Source organism: Schistocerca cancellata, chromosome 9, assembly GCF_023864275.1.
Source record: "Schistocerca cancellata isolate TAMUIC-IGC-003103 chromosome 9, iqSchCanc2.1, whole genome shotgun sequence".
Lineage (NCBI taxonomy): Eukaryota > Metazoa > Arthropoda > Insecta > Orthoptera > Acrididae > Schistocerca > Schistocerca cancellata.
The window spans coordinates 196668943-196689728 of record NC_064634.1 but is presented as its reverse complement, the minus strand read 5'-3'; the positions used below and the strand labels follow the sequence as shown (position 1 = coordinate 196689728).

General features: G+C 45.5%; 1 protein-coding gene and 1 pseudogene across 1 annotated transcript in view; one reads left to right on the top strand and one right to left on the bottom strand.

Annotated features, from left to right (window-relative positions):
* Positions 1-20786, top strand: part of LOC126101282 (uncharacterized) — a 682242-nt gene that overhangs the window by 284959 nt on the left and 376497 nt on the right. The window lies entirely within an intron of this gene.
* Positions 14044-14161, bottom strand: LOC126102180 (5S ribosomal RNA; annotated as a pseudogene).

Genomic DNA, 20786 nt, shown 5'->3' with positions numbered 1-20786 from the left:
TATTTTGTTGTTATATCCGTAAGAAGGCTAATTTTAGTAGGTTAACCGAGTAGCATATAAAATTATCGATGTATACCCGACTAACCTTAAACAATCAAGAACTTGATCAGACTGCAAAACATTGTGTAAATGTCCTGAGACATGAATGTGACATTGTATATCCGAAAACAGTTACAACCATGGCTAACAATAAGGTGGTATAGTAAGTTTCCGCAATTTGACGAAAGTTAGATAAGATCTTGGCTTTTTATAGGGCTTTCGAGCTAGGTCTCGGCCCGAACATACATGAACAGCCAAAAAAACTGGTAAACCTGCCTAATATCATGTAGGGCCCCCGCGAGCACTCAGGAGTGTCTCAACACGACGTGGCATGGACTCGACTAATGTCTGAAGTCATGCTGGAGGGAATTGACACCATGAATTCTGCAAGACTGTCCAAGTTGCAAGGCATCCCAGATATGCTAAATAATGTTCATGTCTGGGGAGTTTGGCGGCCAGCAGAAGAGTTTAAACTCAGAAGAGTGTTCCTGGAGCCACTTTGTAGCAATTGTGGACGTGTGGGGTGTTGCAGGGTCCTGCTGAAACTGGCCAAGTCCGTCGGAATGCACAATGGACATAAATGGAAGCAGATCATCAGACAGGATGCTTACGTACGTGCCACCCGGCGGAGTTGTATCTACACGTATCAGGGTCCCCATATCACTCCAACTGCACGCGCCCCGCACTGTTACAGAGCTCCGCCAGCTTGAGCAGTCCCCTGCTGACATGCATGATCCAAGGCTTCATGAGGTTGTCTCCATACCGGTACACGTCCATCCGCTCGATACAATTTGAAACGAGTCTCGTCCGACCAGGCAACACGTTTCCAGGTATCAACAGTCCCATGTCGGTGTTGATGGGCCCAGGAGAGGTGTAAAGCTTTGTGTCGTGCAGTCATCAAGGGTACACGAGTACGTTGTTTCGTTGAATGATTCGTACACTTGTTGATGGCCCAGCATTGAAATCTGCAGTAATTTGCGGAAGGGTTGCACTTCTGCCACACTGGACGATTCTCTTCAGTTGTCGTTGGTCCCGTTCTTGCAGGATCTTTTCACGGCTGCAGTGATGTCGGAGAGTCAATGTTTTACCGGATTCGTGATATTCACGGCTCCCCACTTCATCGCTACCACGGAGATGCTGTGTCCCATCGCTGTTGCACCGAGCCGGCCGGAGTGGCCGAGCGGTTCTAGGCGCTTCAGTCTGGAACCGCGCGACTGCTACGGTCGCAGGTTCGAATCCTGCATCGGGCATGGCTGTGTGTGATGTCCTTAGGTTAGTTAGATTTAAGTAGTTCTAAGCTCTAGGGGACTGATGGCCACAGCAGTTAAGTCCCATAGTGCTCAGAGCCATTTGAACCATTTGTTGCGCCGACTAGAACACTAAGTTCAACCACTCAAATCTTGATAACCTGTCGTTGTAGCAGCCGTAACGGATCTAAGAACTGCGTCAGACACCTTCTGTCTTATACAGGGTGTTACAAAAAGGTGCGGCCAACCTTTCAGGAAACATTCCTCACACACAAATAAAGAAAAGATGTTATGTGGACATGTGTCCGGAAACGCTTAATTTCCATGTTAGAGCTCATTTTAGTTTCGTACGTATGTACTGTACTTCCTCGATTCACCGCCAGTTGGCCCAATTGAAGGAAGGTAATGTTGACTTCGGTGCTTGTGTTGACATGCGATTCCTCTCTCTACAGTACTAGCATCAAGCACATCAGTACGTAGCATCAACAGGTTAGTGTTCATCACGAACGTGGTTTTGCAGTCAGTGCAATGTTTACAAATGCGGAGTTGGCAGATGCCCATTTGATGTATGGATTAGCACGGGGCAATAGCCGTGGCGCGGTATGTTTGTATCGAGACAGATTTCCAGAACGAAGGTGTCCCGACAGGAAGACGTTCGAAGCAATTGATCGGTGTCTTAGGGAGCACGGAGCATTCCAGCCTATGACTCGCGACTGGGGAAGACCTAGAACGACGAGGACACCTGCAATGGACGAGGCAATTCTTCGTGCAGTTGACCATAACCCTAATGTCAGCGTCAGAGAAGTTGCTGCTGTACAAGGTAACGTTGACCACGTCACTGTATGGAGAGTGCTACGGGAGAACCAGTTGTTTCCGTACCATGTACAACGTGTGCAGGCACTATCAGCAGCTGATTGGCCTCCACGGGTACACTTCTGCGAATGGTTCATCCAACATTGTGTCAGTCCTCATTTCAGTGTAAATGTTCTCTTTACGGATGAGGCTTCATTCCAACGTGATCAAATTGTAAATTTTCAAAATCAACATGTGTGGGCTGACGAGAATCCGTACGCAGTTGTGCAATCACGTCATAAACACAGATTTTCTGTGAACGTTTGAGCAGGCATTGTTGGTGATGTCTTGATTGGGCCCCATGTTCTTCCACCTACGCTCAATGGAGCACGTTATCATGATTTCATACGGGATACTCTACCTGTGCTGCTAGAACATGTGCCTTTACAAGTACGACACAACATGTGGTTCATGTACGATGGAGCTCCTGCACATTTCAGTCGAAGTGTTCGTTCGCTTCTCAAAAACAGATCCGGTGACCGATGGATTGGTAGAGGCGGACCAATTCCATGGCCTCCACGCTCTCCTGACCTCAACCCTCTTGACTTTCATTTACGGGGGCATTTGAAAGCTCTTGTCTACGCAACCCCGGTACCAAATGTAGAGACTCTTCGTGCTCGTATTGTGGACGGCTGTGATACAATACGCCATTCTCCAGGGCTGCATCAGCGCATCAGGGATTCCGTACGACGGAGGGTGGATGCATGTATCCTTGCTAACGGAGGACATTTTGAACATTTCCTGTAACAAAGTGTTTGAAGTCACGCTGGTACGTTTTGTTGCTGTGTGTTTCCATTCCATGATTAATGTGATTTGAAGAGAAGTAATAAAATGAGCTCTGACATGGAAAGTAAGCGTTTCCGGACACATGTCCACATAACGTATTTTCTTTCTTTGTGTGTGAGGATTTTTTCCTGAAAGTCTGGCCGTACCTTTTTGTAATACCCTGTATAGACGTTGCCGACCGCAGCGCCGTATTCTGCTTCTTCACGTATCTCTGTATTTGAATATGCATGCCTGTACCAGTTACTTTGGCGCTTCAGTGTATAATTGTGTAGTTACATTGCTCTGAATATGTCAGTTAGAGCTGACGGGAAGTTGTGTAAAGAGCATTTTATAATGGGCATAGGGGCAGTAGTTTTGTTTCATGATTAATCCTGTTAACTATTGTATCAAACGAGATATAAAGCAAAGTCGTTTTATAGAATAGAACGATATAAATGATTTAAGATAGATAGACGAGGTTTCTGGCGCTTTATCGCGTGCACAGAAAGGCGCAGTTTTGTTTGATGCACAGAAATCTCACCGGTTGTCTCCATGTAAATCCCTCTTTAACCAGTGCGGCAGCTAATTACGAGCTGAGTGGTGTGGACAGTTGTTGGTGAACGTCACTCCACTGTCGTCGCTCCGAGTTGGCAGTTGTGCGATGGCTGACCTGAAAGAGCAGCGTGTTTATCTAAAGTTTTGTATCAAACTTGGGAAAACTATTGTGAAATTGCAATAAATGTTGAAACAAGATTTTGGAGACGACGATTTGGTTGTGACACAATCTTTTACCACTATTATGAGCATTTAAAAAACTGGCTTTCACAGACTGATGATGATGATGAACATTCCGTCGGCCTTCAACGGGCATCACACCAGAAAATCTTCCGAAATTGGGGGACGTAATTCTGCAAGATCGTAGACGAGCCATTCATGACTTCTGCAAGGCTCTGGGAAAAACATTGTGATTATTTATGCTTCGTTTCAGCATCGTTGCCCTAAGTCCAACTTCGCCACCAGTAACAACCTTTGAAAAAATGTGTCTTTAGTCCTGGAGCAGTTGTTTAAGTTCTCGTGATGTTGCTTTGATTGTCTTGAAGCAGTCACGGTATGAACTACGGCACAACCCTTCTCATGTTTATTCTTTGGATAGATTGCGTTCACGTGTACCCTGACTTATTCCCAAATCGTTGCAGAGGTCATTGATGGTTTGCCTACGAGCTTACAGAATCAGGTCCCTCACTTTCGGAATATTTTCTTGGGTGATGCCAGTTGACTGCCAGTCGGAATGGTTATCAACACTCGATGTACGCCAATTTTTTAAATGGTTATATCAGTCGCAAAAGTCTGACGTGATATTTCACAAGGAGATCGTCGATCCCGATGAGACGATCAGTACTTTTATTTCTATCGGAATGTCCTAAGGTGGACATGAGGTGAAGACGTCTGGAGGAGTGGGTACTCCGCCATGACGATGCAAGACCGCATAGTGTCTAAATTAGTCAGGAATTTTTTGACTAAAAACAAGATGACAGTTGTTTCTCACCCGCCAGATTTACCAGACTTCGCTCCTTATGATATTCCCCAAATCATGTTTAAGAGTCCTTTAGCGGACAATGTTCTTACTGACTGAGCTATTTAGGCTCGACATACCACTTCCATCACAGCTTCGTTTGAGAAAAGGGCTAAATACTACAACGACGATAAGAGAAATGCCAACGAAAGGCACAAAGATGTTATATCTATCTGAAGCCTATATGTCGTACTAGGCTGATGAAATTTGAGAACATTTTTTTTTTCTTTCGCACACACTCGCCATATTTGTTGATACATTTTGGAAGCTTGTGTTCCAGTTTTTCCTCTGCCAACGTCGTGGCAATAACATGCTGCTCCCTCATCAGCTGTATCAATCTATTTGTAATCATTTCATTGCAAATATTGCTTGAAATTCGAGGTTTTTTTCTCTTCTGTCAGTGCCGGACATTTCTTTAATCTTGTATTCAGTGCCAACTGCCACGGCATGCTCTCCTCTAGTGGGATTTGGAATCTCCAGAACCTTTGTACAACATTTTTCGAGTATTTTTTTTAAATCAACAAGTTTCTGACTGGTCTGATGTGGTCCGCCACGAATTTCTCTGCCGTAGCATCCTCTCCATCTCAAAATCACACTTCCAACTTACGTCGTCTGTTATTTGCTATATACACTCCTGGAAATTGAAATAAGAACACCGTGAATTCATTGTCCCAGGAAGGGGAAACTTAATTGACACATTCCTGGGGTCAGATACATCACATGATCACACTGACAGAACCACAGGCACATAGACACAGGCAACAGAGCATGCACAATGTCGGCACTAGTACAGTGTATATCCACCTTTCGCAGCAATGCAGGCTGCTATTCTCCCATGGAGACGATCGTAGAGATGCTGGATGTAGTCCTGTGGAACGGCTTGCCATGCCATTTCCACCTGGCGCCTCAGTTGGACCAGCGTTCGTGCTGGACGTGCAGACCGCGTGAGACGACGCTTCATCCAGTCCCAAACATGCTCAATGGGGGACAGATCCGGAGATCTTGCTGGCCAGGGTAGTTGACTTACACCTTCTAGAGCACGTTGGGTGGCACGGGATACATGCGGACGTGCATTGTCCTGTTGGAACAGCAAGTTCCCTTGCCGGTCTAGGAATGGTAGAACGATGGGTTCGATGACGGTTTGGATGTACCATGTACTATTCAGTGTCCCCTCGACGATCACCAGTGGTGTACGGCCAGTGTAGGAGATCGCTCCCCACACCATGATGCCGGGTGTTGGCCCTGTGTGCCTCGGTCGTATGCAGTCCTGATTGTGGCGCTCACCTGCACGGCGCCAAACACGCATAGGACCATCATTGGCACCAAGGCAGAAGCGACTCTCATCGCTGAAGACGACACGTCTCCATTCGTCCCTCCATTCACGCCTGTCGCGACACCACTGGAGGCGGGCTGCACGATGTTGGGGCGTGAGCGGAAGACGGCCTAACGGTGTGCGGGACCGTAGCCCAGCTTCATGGAGACGGTTGCGAATGGTCCTCGCCGATACCCCAGGAGCAACAGTGTCCCTAATTTGCTGGGAAGTGGCGGTGCGGTCCCCTACGGCACTGCGTAGGATCCTACGGTCTTGGCGTGCATCCGTGCGTCGCTGCGGTCCGGTCCCAGGTCGACGGGCACGTGCACCTTCCGCCGACCACTGGCGACATCATCGATGTGCTGTGGAGACCTCACGCCCCACGTGTTGAGCAATTCGGTGGTACGTCCACCCGGCCTCCCGCATGCCCACTATACGCCCTCGCTCAAAGTCCGTCAACTGCACATACGGTTCACGTCCACGCTGTCGCGGCATGCTACCAGTGTTAAAGACTGCGATGGAGCTCCGTATGCCACGGCAAACTGGCTGACACTGGCGGCGGCGGTGCACAAATGCTGCGCAGCTAGCGCCATTCGACGGCCAACACCGCGGTTCCTGGTGTGTCCGCTGTGCCGTGCGTGTGATCATTGCTTGTACAGCCCTCTCGCAGTGTCCGGAGCAAGTATGGTGGGTCTGACACACCGGTGTCAATGTGTTCTTTTTTCCATTTCCAGGAGTGTATAATATACATTCCAATCTCTGTCTTCCTTAACAGTTTTCACGCTCTAGTTTTACCACGAAATTTATTCCCTGGTGTCTTAATACATGTTCTGTCATCTTCTCCCTTCTTCTTGTCAGTGTTTTCCGTATGTTCCTCTCTTCGACAATTCTGCAGACAACCTCTCCATTTTGTACGTTATCAATCAACTTAATTCTCAACATTCTTCTATAGCACCACATCTCAAATATGCTTCGATTGTTTCCACCACTGTTAATTGTTCATTACCATACACTATTGTGCTCCAAAGTACATTCCCAGAATTTTATTCCTCAAATTAAGGCCTATGTTTGATACTAGCACACTTCTATTCACCAGGAATGGCCTTTGCGCCTGTGCTGGTCTGCTTTTCACGCCCTCCTCCTTCGCCTATCATGGGTTATTTTGCTTGCAAGTTACAAGAATTCCTTAACTTCGCCTTTTTCGTGATCACCGATTTGTATTTTAAGTTTCTCGCTATCCTCACTTCTGCTACTTCTCATTACTTTCGTCTTTCTTCTGTTTACTCTCCAATCATATTCTTTAGTCGTTTGACTGTTTATTCCATTCAACAGATAATGTAATTCTTCAATGTCACCGAGAATAGCAATGTCATCATGGAATCTTATCATTCATATCTCTTCAGCCTGAATTTTAAACCAATTCTTGGACCTTTCTTTTATTTCCCTCGATGCTTCTTCGCTGTGTAGACTGAAAAGTAGGGCTAAAAGACTACGTTCCGTACTCCCATTTTAATTCAAGCACTTTGCTCTTGGTATTGCAGTCATATTACTCCCTCTTTGTTCTTGAAGATATTGTGTACTACCCGTCTTTCCCTGTAGCTCACTCCTATTTCTCTCAGAATTTCGAAAATCTTGCACCATTTGTCGAACACTATTTCCATGTCGACAAATCCTATGAATGTGGTTTGTTTTTCGTCGTTCTTGTTTCTGTCATCAAGCACAATGTTACGATTGCCTCTCTCATATATATACCTTTCCTAAAGCCAAAGTGATCGTCCTCTAACAGATCGTCAGTTTTCTTTTCTATTATTCTGTGTATGGGACTCAATAAACATAAGATAGGTAATCAGAATATTACTAACATCACTCCGTTAGGCTGTTTCGCAACACGACGGCGTATGGTCCAGCGGCATCGTATGTAAGGGTGCCTTGCAATATAAATGTCTCTCGGGCAAAGTTGGCGGAAATGTCAGAAGAAGCCAGGTAGCCGCTACCGTATAACATTTTATGGGCTCTTGGTTAGCTTGCTTTGCTGCCTAGAGACTTCCAAGAGCTAGTTTAATTCTTTCGAGGACCTCCATTAGAATGCTACCCACTGCGAGGCAAGGGTGGATGTTCCAGTGGAGCCTCGCAGTTGCTTCGTCCGCGAACGAAAGCGGGGAGAGAATCAGAATCGCTTGAAACGCAATTAACAGAGATGGAAGCGCGCGACCAGGAAAAAGGTACGAGCGCCCACACGGACTGTGTTATGCGAATACAGCGCGGCACTCTCTGGGATTGCGGAAGAGTGAGCAAGGCGCCACAAATTTTGTTGGAGGCATAAATAAACAGCAGGCGGAAGAAGCACATCTTTATCTACTTGCAGATTGCTTTCAGACGAAAATCTCTCTGATGAAATACTACCGCGGCTTCGCCCCGTTTTCATTTCTTATGAAGGTTGTGGCGAACAAGACCAGAAAAGAATGAAAGGGAGTGTGCAACTTTTATGACGGTGAATACTAACCGAACACTGCAGGATGCGAAATAATTCTATTGAACTCGCCGCTCTTTTCACAATTCCGAAATCAATTGCGACAGTTCGACCTGTTACAGAGTGATTGCTTCAGATGGAAACTGCTTTGTAAGCTGTAGCCTAAAATTCTACGTAATGTGTTTTTTTTATGTAGTTCACTACGGAAATTATCCATCCCCTTGTATATAGTTCTTTTTAGTTGATTTACTTCATCAGCTTCCTTCATGTGGCATAATTTTTCAATACTTGGTTTCTCTTTTCGAAATTACCCTCAACTTTACTGACATGTACTGGAAGTCGGAACCGCCTGTTATTCGCAGTGGCGTAAAGGGTTGAACTAATATTGCAAAGCCTGACATGAGAGAAACAGTCTTCGTAATTTTGGCATTTTTTTTTTTTTTAGAAAAGTCTTTTGAAGCAATTGATGTATTTCAGTCAAAGCACGAGTTCAAAATACCTCGATTCTGATAATTAGTTCTTCTTAAAAGACGTTTTTTAAATTGAGGTGTTCTATCAACAACGACTTAACTGAAATATAAATCCAGTTTCAGTTTCGTAATCCTCTGATCAAACAGAATTGTATGACATACTGCTGTCAGCCCAAAACAATTTAGAGACAGGATTAATACAAAGAAGAGAACGCTGCATGTGTTCCAGATATTCCACCCCAGTTTGAGTACAACGCACGGAACGCTCACAGAACTATGTGAAACTGACACAAAAGTCCTTCTTTGGGATGCTATTCGACTCGCGTGTCACGCTGGCTTGAATGTCGTTTATATCGCCGAAGCGGTGTGTGTGTATGTGAGTGTGTGTGTGTGTGTGTGTGTGTGTGTGCTTGGAGCTTACGGGCGTTTGACATCGAGGTCATCAGCGGTCTTACACAAACTAAATGAAACGGATCTGGAGAAAATTACTAAAATTGTTGTCGCACAGTGAAGGCGAAGCGTGTAAAATGACAAGGATTCACTCTCTCCCACCTCACTCGCATGCACTCGCACAGTCACTCATGTTACACGCATTAAGACAACGAAGAAAGAGTGAAAGGTGCGACACATGGGATTAAAGCAGAAGTAAAACCACGAAAAAGCTAAAAACAGGCATAGGGCATTGCGACTAGCGGACCACTTACGAAAAAATTACGTGAGTCAGTCACCCTGTTAACAAATTAAGAAAAAGAATCCCTAAAATGTTAGGAAATAAGTTGATCAGATCACAGAACCTTAAAACTCTCACCACATTCGTTTGAACGTCACTTAAAATAGAGGGCAGATCTATTGGCAAATCTGTCACCGCCCTCAGGTCGGATAATAAAATATGGCGTACAGCACCCTACCATCTGAGCTATCGAGGCACGAGTCACGACCCGCCGCCACAGCTTCAATTCTGCCAGTACCTCGTCTCCTTCCTTCCAATCTTCACAGAAGCTCTCCTTTCTCCCATGAGTGCTAGTCCTGCAAGGCTCGCAGGAGAGCTTCTGTGAAGTTTGGAAGGTACTGGCAGAAATGAAGCTGTGGGGGCGGGTCGTGAGTCGTGCTTGGGTAGCTCAGTTGGTAGAGCACTTGCCCGCGGGAGGCGTAGGTCCCGAGTTCGAGTCTCGTTCCGTCACACAGGTTTAGGCTGCCAGGAAGTTTCATATCAGCGCACACTCCGCTGCAGAGTGAAAATCTCATTATGGCTTACAGTAATCTGCACGGCACAAGTACCACACATTGGAGAGACGTCTAGCCGGAGCAAGAGGTCATGTGTCATAAGGCTATGGCCTATGTGAAGACGATTAAGGATTACCTCGTCGACGTAGCCGGAAGGAGATGTTCGACGGTTGCGTTGTAACCTATAGTAGACGAAACTTATTGCCTGTCAATTCCAATCACTCATCCTCCCATCGGCGCAAGAGCCTACAGCATGCGGTGGGATGGCACACTGAAATAACTGTGGATCACGACACCCCTCCTCGGCTGCCAGATCCGCCCTTTCGTTCCACGTAGTACCCATTTGCCCTGGTATCCAGCAGGAAGACACCTCCTTCCGCAGCCGTTGTAGTTGGAGGAGGGCGTCCTGGATATTCCGGAATAGTTTATCTGCTGGGTACAAGCATAGTAGAGAGTGAAGGGCACTCAGAGAACCGGAACGGACAAGAAATTCAGCATGGGAAGAACGTCTCACCTGCTCCACTGCCCCGCAAGATCCCGTATAATTTTGGGTCGTAGCTAGTAAAATCTCGAGGCAGTCGGACTTTAAGGACACGATAAGGGAAAACAACAGAGTAACCAGCAGAGTCCCCCTGCTTTGTCGACCCACCCGTAAAGACAGCTCAAAATGGTTCAAATGGCTCTGAGCACTATGGGACTTAACTTGTAAGGTCATCAGTCCCCTAGAACTTAGAACTACTTAAACCTAACTAACCTAAGGACATCACACACATCCATGCCCAAGGCAGGATTCGAACCTGCGACCGTAGCGGTCGCGCGGTTCCAAACTGTAGCGCCTAGAACCGCTCGGCCACTCTGGCGTAAAGACAGCAATGGAGTTGTGGTACGCATTTAAAATGTTATAAAATAACGCATTAAAACAGAGGAAGGAGTGCAAGCTCTCCTGTACCAATTAAAATTAAGACCTCCGCAGTAACCAGGGAGGCAGACGGTCAAACCCCTGATTTGGTGTTGTGCTTGTTCCACCCTGAGTGACTGTAGCACATGCTGCACGCGGATCCCAAATGGCCTTGTTGCTCGTGGAAGATTGGAGAATCGTTCACCCTTTTTGTGAACTGATGTCCTCTGTAGTTTTTTGGTAGGTTCGTATTAATAACACCAAGTCTCTTCACCCGTGATGATTTTTTTCCTGAAAAGAACTGTCCGCGTTTTGCCGCGGTAGGCGTCCACGAGACGTTTTTGTTCAGGAGTCTAGGTGTGTGGGACGAAGTCTACACACAGTTTTCTCTGCTTCAGGAAATTCTGGAGAATGCCTTGAGTGTTGCTCTACTGCGATTTATGACAGAACAACGTTGACACACTACAGTCGCACGTCCACTACTGAGCACTCCCTGGTCGAAATTGGCAGACCGAAAGCACAATTATTGTTTGCGGTTGTTACATTAAGCTGCATACGGCAGGAATAAAATCAGTCTCGGAACTTTTTGGACGGATGGTATGCATTACGATAACATTTATTTTGATATTAATTTTGACATTATGCTATTGACTTAAGGTTTTAAATATTTTTAGTCCTTCCTTTCAGCTGAGTCAGTCAGTACAGTATAAACACTATTTGCATGCCAACAGAACCACAGAAATGTGAGGGACTGCCAATGTAATTTGGATGCACTAAATTATTTCTTTAGTTGGTCATCGGCATACCTTAAAATTATATGAAACAAGACAGATCGGAATTTTCAAGTAGAGTTTGTTTGACACAAAGCGAATGACGTCACAAGGCACCAAAATAAAAATAGCAGTTGGGTGGCAGAAGCGGCTGTGTGAGAGGCTTGCCATACTGTTGATGGGTGTAGCAACTAGACGCTTTGACGGCTACAGATGTGCATGTTTATAAGATGACTGTTGTTTTTCCCTAGTGTAGGACGGTAAAACAGATGCAACGCGGTTTAGCACTTGCACTGAACAACAACAAAAATATTCGAAATCTTTTTGTGGTTTGTAAAGCCATGATCATCTCTGGCATAAAATGGGTTCTGGACATGCAAACTCTTAACAACAGACAACAAGAAGATAAGTCTATCCATGGGAGTTCTGGGTTTGGCATTCTATGTTATTAGTGGGGACTCGCATTATTGCCATTTATAGGTACCCTGGGGTAGCAAGAGCAGGTAAAAGCGAGAACCATCGCACAATCAGCTTAACGTTTCATGCATCCAAGCTGCTAACACGGATAATATAGAGAAGAATTGAAAATAAAATTGAGGATCTGTTAAATGACGATTAGTTTGCGTAAGAGTGCAGAGTCTCGCGGCGGTAACATTAAATATTTCGTCGTGACAACTTTGCACTACTACGGGAAAGAATAGACAACAGCAGGCAAGAGCTGGATACAAATGGAGTTACTATTGTGGCCTTGTGTTGTGTACATAGTTCCGCGTAGTCAGCGCGTACACAACTTTGCCACCAGAGCGCGCCCCGCTAAGCACAACAGCGCAGGCGCCGCGCTCGTCCGTCTCCGCTCTACGAGATGTCGCTGCCATAAAGACGGACCAAATTCTGCTTCCGCCGATCCGCGTATTAATATGTAACGCAGCCAATGAGATTGCTGCTGACGTAGAATCTTTTCTCCTCGCGGATCACACTCGCGCAGTGATACCTGAACGCTCGAGTTATTATAACGAGTGTACAGACCTCCGATTAGTCAGTCTGCATTAGTCTGCATTAGTCTGTAGTCAAGTTTCAGTCTGCGCCTAATAAGATTATCATATTCCTGTACATAGGCATGAAGAGAAATGTATAGACACTTTGTCAAGTATCAGAGATATGTGAGAATAAGATTAACGTACCAAGACCAAAGGAACTTCAGATTGTCAATTGTAAATAGCATCCAGAATCAAGTTAAGTAATTTTATGTTGTTATTATTTTAATAAATGTGTGTGAAAATTAATCAAGTTCTGTTTAAAGTTGGTCACCGTCAATCTGCTACTCTAAGCGTGCAAGTGGCATTTCTATCGTCAGACCTAACGGCAGAAGATAAACACGCCACGATAAGACCACGAGACATATTGCTGACACTTGCCTACTTCGTTAGAGCGACAAGTCAAATAATCTGATGGTGTGTGTACCGGAGGTCTTACAATACGCACACCACACCTTGCATCTGCAAATATCGAAGAAGCAAACACCTTTGGACGGGGATTAAGTCGATGCAGCTACGGTTTTCCAACAAAGGTCATCACAGAAACGAACTACAGAGAAGCAGAAAGGAAAGTTAGGCCGCCTATCGCAACAACACAGTGTGCACCACAAATCCTAAGAACTCAACGTCATCAACTTTATGGCGAGAGATAGAGGCACGGATGCAATATCGGTACTTAAGAAATGACTTAATTTCGCACCTTCGTCGTGAGACATTCCTTTGTGTGAGGCACTAAGCCGCATCCAACAGCCAGTCCGCCAGCTCCCTAATGAAACTGCCGATGAAATATGGCTGAAACGAGTCGTATTCTCACGAAAGCAAAGTTACCAGCACACATCGTGACTAGGGCTGAGCGCAATGGCCCGCGAGCACTACACAATGATGAAAGCATTGTGGTCCTACCTGCTGACAAGGGACTATGATACGAAGATATGCTCGCTACCTGACGAAGATACTTAACGGAAACTCCCACGCGACCGAACATAGCGAATAATACAAAGTAAGGAAGCATATGAACTTCTCGTGCGCTGCTCGGTGGAAGACAATGCGGTCAAGAATTTTCTGCCACAGGCACCTAGACCATCTACTGCTTATGCTTTGCCGAATTCCACAAAGACGAGAAGCCATTCCGAATCATCATATCCACCATTGATTCACTTACTACAACTAACTAAACTAAACTCCTCCCGAACAGGCCATGAAGGCCCAAAGGCACCGACCGACCGCCGTGTCATCCTAGGACAACAGGCGTCAATGGATGCGGATATGGAGGGGCATGTGGTCAGCACACCGCTCTCCCGGCCGTATGTCAGTTTCCGAGGCCGCAGCCGCTACTTCTCAATCAAGTAGCTCCTCAGTTTGCCTCACAAGGGCTGAGTGCACCCCGCTTGCCAACAGCGCTCGGTAGACAGGATGGTCGCCCATCCAAATGCTAGCCCAGCCCGACAGCGCTTAACTTCGGTGATCTGACGGGAACCGGTGTTACCACTGCGGCAACGCCGTTGGCTCACTAAGATACAAGCTGGAGGATTACCTGGCCAACCTGCTCGCTCCACATGTGTGATACTGCGAACATCGTATTAAGAACTCAGCATATCAGTCGAATTAACCGTCTTCGACTTAGTGAGGATGACATTATGGTGAGTTTTGATGTGGTAGTGCTGTTTAGGAATTTGTCCATCAAAGACTCTTTGGACCTAGCATCCCAGTTCTTTGTAAGTGACATGGTCGATGTGTTTAGACACGCTCATATTTTCCATAGAACGACAAAGATTACGATCACACGGACGGCGTTACAATGTATAGCCCGTTATCTACAGCTTTTGCAAACCTCTCCGTGAGGAAATTTGAGGACATTGCGTTAGACACGGTGACATTAAAGGCTAGTTTTTTCTTTCGACGCTTTGATGACAGATTCGTCATTTGGCCCCACGGACGAGAGAAACACCGCAACAGAATTAACAGTAACATCCAGTTCACTGTGGAGATAGAAAAAAGCAATGCATTGACCATCCTCGAGGTCCTGGTTCACCGCAAAAGAAATGGATGCCTTGGCCCTAACATATATAGAAAATCCACCCACACCGATCTGTACTTGGACGCTTTCAGCCATCGTAACCCGGCTCAGAAGCGCACTGTTTTACAGACATTGGTGCATCGTGCAAGAATAATCTCAGATGGTTATAACCTGCCCCATGAGCTGAGAAACCTACGCAAGGTCTTCAGGAACTACGGCTATAATGTTCATCAAATAAATGAAGTGATTTCCAGCAAGAATCACATTAAGACCACAGGCGAGGAGCAGGAAAAGGAACTTTCTCTCTTGCCGTTCTGTGGCTCCGTGTCGGACAAGATCGAGATACAAAATCAGATCGATCTTTAAGCCTCAGACAAAATCCGTCAATTATTGAAACTAGTTAAAGACGGAGCAGGTCTCAGAACACCTGGGTTCTACACGGTACCTAGCGAGTGTGGCCTGTCTTACGTCGGACAAACAGTACGCACTGTGTAACAACGCAGGAAGAAACACTAGAGGTTTTATCGCGTACGCTATCCCGAGAAGTCTGCTTTAGCTGAGCATATTTTAGAAAACGGACACAGGATAAAATTTGACGAAATGTCAATCGTGGCTCGCACTACAGGCTTCTGGGATTGCTTAATTAAAGAAGCCACTGAAATAATAATCACAGATAACACCCTAAATAGAGACGCCTGCATCTCAGCACGACGTGGGATCAGCGATCGCGCGGTTGAAGCGAACATATCGAACGACGGGTCAACTTATACCCTTATATGGCGATGCTGCGAACACCCGCTGAGTCACAGCGGGCAGAGAGAGTATATGAGCGGCCAGCAACCGATTGGCAGTCATACCACTTGACAATGGCCAAGAAGTGCTTGGTCGAAACCTCGTGTAATTTTAATCACTTGACGAGGATGGAAACCTGAGAACTTTTTATTCGGCGATTAGATAAGAGCATCAGAGGGGCAGATCTGAAGTTGCTTAAGAACAATTAACACTCTTTCATGTGATTTGTTAACAGAAAATACGATACACATGGTGTTGGAAATTCTGAGAAAAACGGGAGTAAGCTATAGACGAAGATGGATAATATACAATGTGTACAAGAACCAAGAGGCGATAAAATGGACTGAAGGCCAAGAGAAAAGTTCCCCGATTAAAAAGATACGAGACAAGAATGTAGCGTTCCGCTCTAACTGTTTAATCTAGACATCTGAGAAGCAGTATCGTCAATAAATCAAAGTATCTAGGGTGGGATTAAAATCAGGGTGAAAAGATATCGATAAAATTCGTTAGTGACATAGCTACGGTCAGTGAATGTGAAGAAGAATCACATGGCGTGTTGAATGGAATGGTCTGTTGAGTAGGGAATGTAGACTGAGACTAAACCGTAGGAAGGCGAAAGTAACGAAGAGCAGCAGAAATGATATCATCGGTAAATTTAACGTCAAAATTTGGAACCACGAGGAAAACGAAGTTAATGAATTCTGATAGTTTGGGAAAAAAAGATGGGCGTGGAAAATGAGATACGAAAAGCAGTACATTCAAAGAAGACATTCCTTGCCAAGAGAGGACTGTTTGTGCCAAACATCGCACTTAATCTGAGGAAGAAATTTCTGAGAAACACGTCTGGAGTGCAGAATTTGATGGTGGTAGATCATAGAGATGTTCGAAGAGAATGAGACGTGATGGACAGTAGATTGTTGGAAATTTGGTGGACTGATGTAAGAAATGAGGACGTTCTCGCAGAATTGGTGAGGAAAGGAACTTACTGACAACACTGGCAAGAAGAAGGGACAGGATGATGTACCATGTGTTAAGACTTCAGGGAACAACTTTCATGGTACTAGAGGAAGCTGTAGAGGGTACAAACTGCAGGGAAAGGCATCCAACAAATAACTGAGGATGTAAGGTGCAAGCTCTATGGCTAAAAAGATGAGGGTAGATCTCAAGTTCAGTCACTATAGTAGTAGTAGTAGTAGTAGTAGTCGTAGCAGCACATAATCGCAAGTAGAATTGTAAGCTGTATTTACACACGAATTATTGACAGTTTTCAGGAAGATATAAATACTGTCATATTTTATGTGTGATGAAAATTTGTATTTGGTCTTTTAGAATGGAGTGAAATATACAAGGGGCGTCACCACCACGTGATAGAAGGAAAAGAAAACAATTAAAAATTGGTGAAGCAAGCGGATATATTGTGCTGCTTACATAGTTGGCATGTCAAGCACATTATCGCCATATGTATAGTTGCAATTTAAAAGAGAGAGAGAGAGAGAGAGAGGGAGAGACTCATTGAGGACAGTAATACTGTTGGAGGAAAAGTTTCTGAATGAGTGTTTCATCCAGAAACCGTCTCTGACAACTCAGGATGTCTCTTAAGTGTCGGTACATAAAGAAGATAGGCATTATCTATGTCATCTGGTCTCATTACACCTGCTGCATCATCTGTCATAAGACTGAACGTAGTAGATTTTTAAATCGAATATGTCTTGTCTAGTGTTTCAGTACTAAATTTTTAAGTAATAACTTTAATTTAAGTAATTTAAGTAATTTCTGATTTGTCACATATATAATTAAGACTTTCTTAAGCATCCTAATCCTGTTTTACTATTTATTTCAGAGTGTTACTTACGACTTTCTTCCCTCAGATACACACTGCAATATTTGAGTCAAAATATCTCTAGCTATCGATACTGTTGGAATTATTTCAGTATTAGTAATCTGCCATTAAAATATTTGAGATCAACCATCATCGGCAAGTTACCGGTGAAGTTCTTGCTCTATTAGACGGGGATGGAGAAGGTAAATAGCCGTGATTTATCAAAGGAACAATTCGTCACTTCATCTGAAAGTGTTTAGTGAAATTACAACGAACCCAAAGTACGGCGACACAAGAAAACTCCACTAATCCAATATACGAGTCAAGGGGTCGCCCCAGCAGCGCTTCTTTGCTCGAAGACACTAATTATAGTAGTCCTTGGAAAATATTACATTTTTACTGGGGCTGCTGAACTTGATCTGAACAGGCGACTTGATCTATCTACCCGTGGTGAAAGTCTGCCATGCGGCACTCACCACCACTGCATATCCACACATGGTGATAACGCATATGAACAAGTTATGAGAGAACATAGTCTGTCTACTGTGACTGCTACAATTGTTCTGAACAGATGTTGGGAGGTCATGATATGCCTTCAGTGACGATCAATGTGCTTGTGACAATGACTACCACTGCTCCATCACACTTAGTGACAATGAATGTGAGCAAGTCATGGTGCAACAAGGCCATCTGCAATTGCTGCAATCGTCCATAACACCTGTTACAGCATGCGGTTGTGGTCTCCCTTTGGTGATGATAACTTTGTGACATTCGTCACTACTGTGCCGGCGACTGAGGCCGAGCAGTTCTAGGCGCTTCAGTCTGGAACCGCACTGCTCCTGCGGTCACAGGTTCGAATCCTACCTCGGGCATGCATGCGTGTGATGTCCTTAGGTTAGTTAGGTTTAAGTAGTTCTAAGTCTAGGGGACTGATGACGTCAGATGTTAAGTCCCGTAGTGCTCAGAGCCATCTGAACCATCACTACTGTGTAAACAGAACTGGATGAAGTGTGACTGATACACTTGTTCTGAACATATACTGGGTTAGCCATGACATGCTCCGGTGATGATCAGAGAGCTTATGACAGCTACTACGTTGTCGTAGTTGAAGACTCTGAATAGGAACAGGTGTTGTTGTTACACAACCGTTCAGCTAACATTGCTACATCTGTCGCGAACAGCTGTTGTGGTGGCTGTGACCTGTCTTTGAGAGACACTCGTCACCAGTAAGCCACACCTCGTAACACTTAATACTTAATATGAACACGTGGAAACACGACCTGCCCACCGTGTTCTGCTACAGTTGACCCGAACAGACGTTGAGGGACCGCGTCCTGCTTGGTGGCCATTAGACTGTGACATTCATCACTACGACGCCTCCACACTGGGTAGGAACAGCTACCGAGACGATATGACCTGTCGGCTGTGATTGTTACTGTGGTGTCACCGCCAGACACCACACTTGCTAGGTGGTAGCTTTAAATCGGCCGCGGTCCATTAGTACATGTCGGACCCGCGTGTCGCCACTGTCAGTAATTGTAGAGCGAGCGCCACCACACGGCAGGTGTAGAGAGACGTACTAGGAGTCGTCCCCAGTTGTATGACGACTTTGCTAGCGACTACACTGACGAAGCCTTTCTCTCAATTGCCGAGAGATAGTTAGAATAGCCTTCAGCTAAGTCCAAGGCTACGACCTAGCAAGGCGCCATTAACCATTTCTAGAGAGAGTCTCACTTGTATCATCAAGAATGCTGTATACAAATGATGGATTAAAGTTAAGTATTCCAGCAGCTACGTACTTTTCTTATAGCATTCATTACGTATCCTGTTTCAGACATAACGCCAGCCGGCGTGTGTAAACGCGTGCCTTTCGGTTACCCGTCACTGTGGACTGGCTGTCTTGTCAGTCCACAACAGTTACATCTGAACAGATGTTGTGGCTGCTGTGGATAGCCTTCGCTGAAATTCACTGCCTGTGACATTCATCATCACTGTGTCACCAATAGACAGGAATCGTTGTTGAGGCGACCTGACCCGCCTACTGTGACTGCTACACTCGTCCTGGACAGACGCTGGGCTCCCATGACCTGCCCCTCGCGACGGGCCGTGTAGCCATGTCGCCGCTCGCGTCTCCTGACCTCGGCTCATTAGCCGTCGCGGCAGCCATTGTGGTTCCTCTCCAGAGACTCCAGCGTCCGGCAGCGCCCTGCTGTGTCCCGGCCTCGAAATAGACGCCGGTCGATGCCGGCCCACGCGGACGCTGTCAAGGACGCCTTACGTGGCAGATGCGCACAGACCTCACGTTCGTTTTTACTTGCTATCCCACTAACGACCACATCATCATTATCATTATCTTCCTCATGTCCTCCTCCAACATCTCGTTAGAGTTTCCACTAGTACAAAGTACTCGGCAACAGGTATTCTCTCTGACTACGAGCTCTTTTCTTGATGGAATCGGAGAATCAATCAACGGCGGTTTACAGTCGCACAGGCCCCTATTCAGTTCTCAAATGCTAAAGACAGTATCCTTAACGACCAACTCCATTTAAGAAATAGAAAATTTTTTGAAGGTTTCGCGCCTTTACTTTGTTCTTCATACTTGTTAATTTGATGATCTGGGGATTTTCACATGCGTGCGCTGATTGGCGAGCGCAGTTGGTCAAGCTGTTCATCTTCTTTCTTTTTATCCTCATTTTCCTTTTACGACGAAGGTGATTTTAGCCCGTTGAACACCTCACGTTTTATCCCTATATATTTATCACCACGACGTCTTTAGATTACGTCCCCTCAGCCCCCACCCTCCCCCCCCTCCAGACTAACTGCTGGCTTTAGGTATAGTTTTTAAGAGTTCCTCCTGTTGTCATAGGTAGCTTCATATATAAGTTCCTTTACTAGCATAAGCAACCGTGTGCGGTTATTTTTAGGTTTCATCTCCTATTTAGCTCGTCTCTTGTTCAATCCATTCCATTTTTTGATACACGTTGATCCACGGTTGTGAATATATGGGCTATTTAGCCCCGACCCATGTATAAACTTTCTCGTATTCGTATGCACATGCGCATTCAAGTAACTTCCCTTGTCTTGCGTATGTGCATAGGTGGCGCGTCAGGCATGTAAGTGAGCGACCATTTGTAGCTGCAGTTTATGGCGGGTCATGGCCCATCGAACATAGGCCGGTGTGAGTTGGAACGTACACCATTAAGTAGTGGTTAAAATGGCTCTGAGCACTATGCGACTTAACTTCTGAGGTCATCAGTCGCCTAGAACTTAGAACTAATTAAACCTAACTAACATAAGGACATCACAACATCACACACATCCATGCCCGAGGCAGGATTCGAACCTGCTACCGTAGTGGTCTCTCGGCTCCAGACTCTAGCGCCTAGAACCGCTCGGCCACTACGGCCGGCGTTAAGTAGTGGCTTTGACTGTACTGTTTGTGTTTGTGTTTGTGTTTTCATTTTCTTTTTCGTTTATAAATATATAGCTATGGTGTTCTTTTAA